At 33.8% G+C, this 4,256-nt stretch overlaps 1 pseudogene; it reads right to left on the reverse strand.

Annotated features, from left to right (window-relative positions):
* Positions 1–1,131: 1,131 nt before the first annotated feature.
* Positions 1,132–1,231, reverse strand: LOC138829915 (U6 spliceosomal RNA; annotated as a pseudogene).
* Between the last annotated feature and the right edge of the window lie 3,025 nt (positions 1,232–4,256).

Here is a 4,256-nt window from a genome sequence, read left to right on the forward strand (position 1 = left end):
TGTATCGGCTTACTGTGTTGTGAACACTGCTTTCCAAAATGGCCACCCAGATGAATTCTAGGGATGAGGATGAGTATACCCTCTTCATTGGGAAGCCTAGAGTGGACACTTAGACATTGTCCATTAGTTGGTAGCTCAAGGCAGATATTCATGCAATAACTCTGAATGGCTGGACACCCCTGCACAGTACTTATATGTGGAATAATATCAGAATGGCTTCTTTATTACTTCATCATGATGCAGATACCAATCCCCAAACTAAAGGCCTCTTGACCTCCTTGCATCTTGCTGCTGGGAATAGAAATAGCAAAGATACTCTGTATCTCCTTCTGTTGAACCATTATATCAAACCAGGTCTGAAGAACAATTTTGAAGAAACTGCATTTGCTATTTCCAAAAGGATAAGTATGTATCACTACCTCTTTGAAGTTGTCGAAGGCTGTACAAATTGTTCTCCTAAGTCGTAATGGTTTGGTTTCTTAAATTTCAAAAATGCCAGTCCATCTTTGGTGTCCCTACAAATTTTTTTCACAATGCAAAGCAGCAGCAATATCTTACAATAAATATTTATGTATTCCATGGTATTCTTCTAAGTGAATTGCATGACTTTGATATCAAAATGTATTCAAGAGTTGTTTGTATACATCTATAATGATTTCTGCAGAGTTTGTGATTCTTTAAATCAGAAATAATTTTAACTTATCTGTTGAAATGAATAGTATAGAAACTAAAGATGTTCCGGGTGCTTTTCTGAAAAAAGAATATCTATGTTTGTGTAATGTTCATAATCTATTTCATTCTCTCCTAGATATAATACTTTGAATTCTACATTGCTATATAATGTATAGATTCATTGATAAATGTGACCTTTCAGATTGCATTCCACATAGAAGAATTTTAGGACTCCTTTTTTTCGTAGTTTCTTATTTTATTTCTTTGGGATAAAATGGCAATATTATCTAATTTCAAGTTTTGTAAAGGTTATACTATGTAAAGGCCTTTCTAAGGTGAAAATTTAATACACTGATGTCAAACTAACCTTTAATTCTATGAATTACATGTATTGTTACACTTGTATTTTTGTAATCAACTTTTTAATAACTGTTTTTCATATCTTGCATCAGAAGAATGAAAAATATGGAATACTTCACAAATTTTCATATCATCCTTGTGCAAGTGCCATGTTAATCTCTGTATTGTTGTAATTTGGGTAGACCTGTTGCTGAAGCATGTAGTATCCTCTAAATTTAAGTAAGTAATGATACAATCTTTATACAGGCATTTATCCATGGTTGCCTATTTGTAACAAGGAACCCTTATTGTTCCTAAAAATGCTATGGATCTTATTTACTCTAAGTACAGTGGAAAAAACTTATATAGTTTGGTCGATTGCTCACATTTACAATTTTTTGTCAATGACTATTTTGTCATTTTCATTTTAAATTTGATCATACTTTGAAGCCTTTACAGCTAAGTCCAAAGGTGGTGGCTTTTCAAGTACTTATTTATCAACTGAGTTAGCTTTGTGGAGCTAATGGATTCAATGTAAGCCTTGCTTAAGAGCTACTTCTAACTTTCTGCAGCTTAAAATTTCCCAAATGAGCTCTTGCTGGGACAAATGTCTACCTGAACTGTGAAGACTCAGGGTCTATGTTGAGGGGGCAGAATGATGCAGGCTCCAGCCTCGGGATTATCTGAGGACTGTGTTTGGGATTAGGAAAGCTCTTGGAACGCCAGGGTACAGAGGGAAAATGTTCCCTCTCCCTTTCTCAAAACATGTCACAGACTCCTGGGAGCTGAGGAAGTGGCTCTTCTGCTTGCTTAAGCATAGATGAACAGCTGGTCAAGCATTTTCCTGAGATTGGAGAAGTGGTTTGAGCTTGCTCTAAAATAGTTTAGATAATAATATACCTAGACATTCTCTCATAGGTTAAGTAAAAATGTATCTGTGGAAATCTTTTGTGTGAATGTTTTCTGACCAAATCTTGGCAAATATTATGCTTGCTAGTCTTTAAATACCCACTAACAATAAAGCACAGCATGCAGTGGCAATTGCTCTTTGCACTCTGCATCCCCTGTGTCCTGGTGATTTTGTGACCCTTACCCAGGGACCCCAACGCACTAGACATTGACACTGAACCTTTACCTTTCTTCCATGTAGGAACAGACCAACCAGAATATCTTACCTTGACAGCATGGATTGTCTTACTGGAACAAAAATAATCTTAGTTACAAGGGATCATAGAGAGATGAACAGTTCAGACAGAATTGTTCAGAATGGAAGGTATTTTATCAAAACATAATTGTTTATTATACGTATCATTTCAAAAGTAGCTAAAGCCAAGAAAGTGAAAAAATTGTTCATAGGCATGATTACCTACTGTCCTGACCTATCATCCAACCAAGCAGGAACTTACACTACTGACATTCTATCACCAAATATTGCAATAGCTCCTGGAGAAGTCCATATGTTTCTCCTCGATATTAGACCTTAAATTTGTAATGTTTTAATCACAGTGTTTCCTCTTGCCTCTAGGCTGCCTGTCTACAAATGGTAAAGCTTTAAGTCTAACTCTACCAAAAACTGAGGTAGAGATAATGGAATAATACTTTAAAACAGAGTTGCCTTTGATTCCCTAAACACAACACAACAATGCAAAACAATTTTTATATTATATGTACTTATATATTTTATATTTATATGTGCTGATTTTAAATTTCATACAGTGAATCTTACTAGAATTGATAATTTGACAAATATATTTACATTTATTCCCATAAATAGATTTGAATATAAATAATTAGGTTTAGAATATATATTAGAATATAAAAAGTATCAATGCAATATCTTCAGTATAAGCTTGTGATACCTTCTAAGTGTCGTGGTCTTCTGAATACACATGGTAAAATAACAGTATTGTTTTCTGCTAATCTATAAGGGATTTTATTCTGATGCTCTGTGTATTGTTTTAACTTGCTGGTCCCAAAGTGTTTTTCTCCATATTTCTGAAGCATTCTTTCTGATTATACCCAGGTTTTGCTGATATGATGTCTAAAAGCTATTATTCTTCTGCAGGACCCACGGGTCCTAGGATAACAGATCCCAGTTATCTGCATCATCAGATAACAAGGGCATGACTTCTCACATAGGCCCAGGCAACATGCCAACAGAAAATAATTAAAGACACATCTCAATTTCCCATTTCCTATAATATTTCAGGGCCACAATTGCTTACAAGAATTAGCAGTAATCAATTGTGAAATGCAAGGCAAGTTAAAATGAAAGATGAGATCACAAAATCTGAGAGAAAGTACTGTAATTCAAACATTCAATTGACAAATGACCAGCCCATATGAGTGAACAAAATCACAAATGAACAAGGTTATTTTTAATACCTTTCTCCTAATGATGAATGAAAGATTTCAGTGCAGCCAAAAAAATAGTTTCTGGAATGATAGATCGTAATTGGTCTACCAAGACTAGGAAAACTTGATTTAGAGGTCAAATATAATTTAGAAAAACATTAATTGAGAATACCCTTAGTGCTTCAAAACACTGGTACTTCAGTAAAACTTGGTTCTGTAGTATAAAAATGTCATTCTCAAACCAATGTAACCTACATTTAATCTCCTGAAAGTATATTCCTTTTCAAATAAACTTTTAAAAATCATATTCACCAAAATAACACTTGACAAGTAGATGATAGTGACATTACAAGGTTTTCAAGTGTAGGGAGCTAGTTAGAATAGAGTTGATTTACGTACCCAGCACTAATACCAAACAAGTTCAACCATTCATTAAAGTGCAGAAATTCTACCCCCCACCATTTGTGTTGTTCAGTAGGTGCCTTCCAGAAATGTGTTAAATAGATCAGCCTCCCATAATTCAAACACAAATATTACCTAATAAAGTAAATTTCATCACATAAGAAGGTACATTTTAAAGTCACTAATTGTTGCCTTATCATGTGTTGCCTTATCATATATTTTCCCTATCTGTCTAACATAGTAAGAAATATGACTTTAAGTCTTGAATATGGGTACTGATGAGAGATTTGACAAACATAAAATCTGTCTTCTATTTCTATCATATTCCTCTAAGTAGTAAATTTTAGTTTTCTTCTTTTTCCAAAACTTATAGGTAGTAGAAAAAATCATCCTATGTAAAATAAAATAATCACATACCATTGTACAAAGCCATTTATAAAAACTGGTCGGAATAAATTCTAAGCCATTTTTAAACGTTCCTTTTGACT

Source organism: Dipodomys merriami, unplaced genomic scaffold (assembly GCF_024711535.1).
Source record: "Dipodomys merriami isolate MVZ:Mamm:240054 unplaced genomic scaffold, mDipMer1.0.p SCAF_179, whole genome shotgun sequence".
Taxonomy (NCBI): domain Eukaryota; kingdom Metazoa; phylum Chordata; class Mammalia; order Rodentia; family Heteromyidae; genus Dipodomys; species Dipodomys merriami.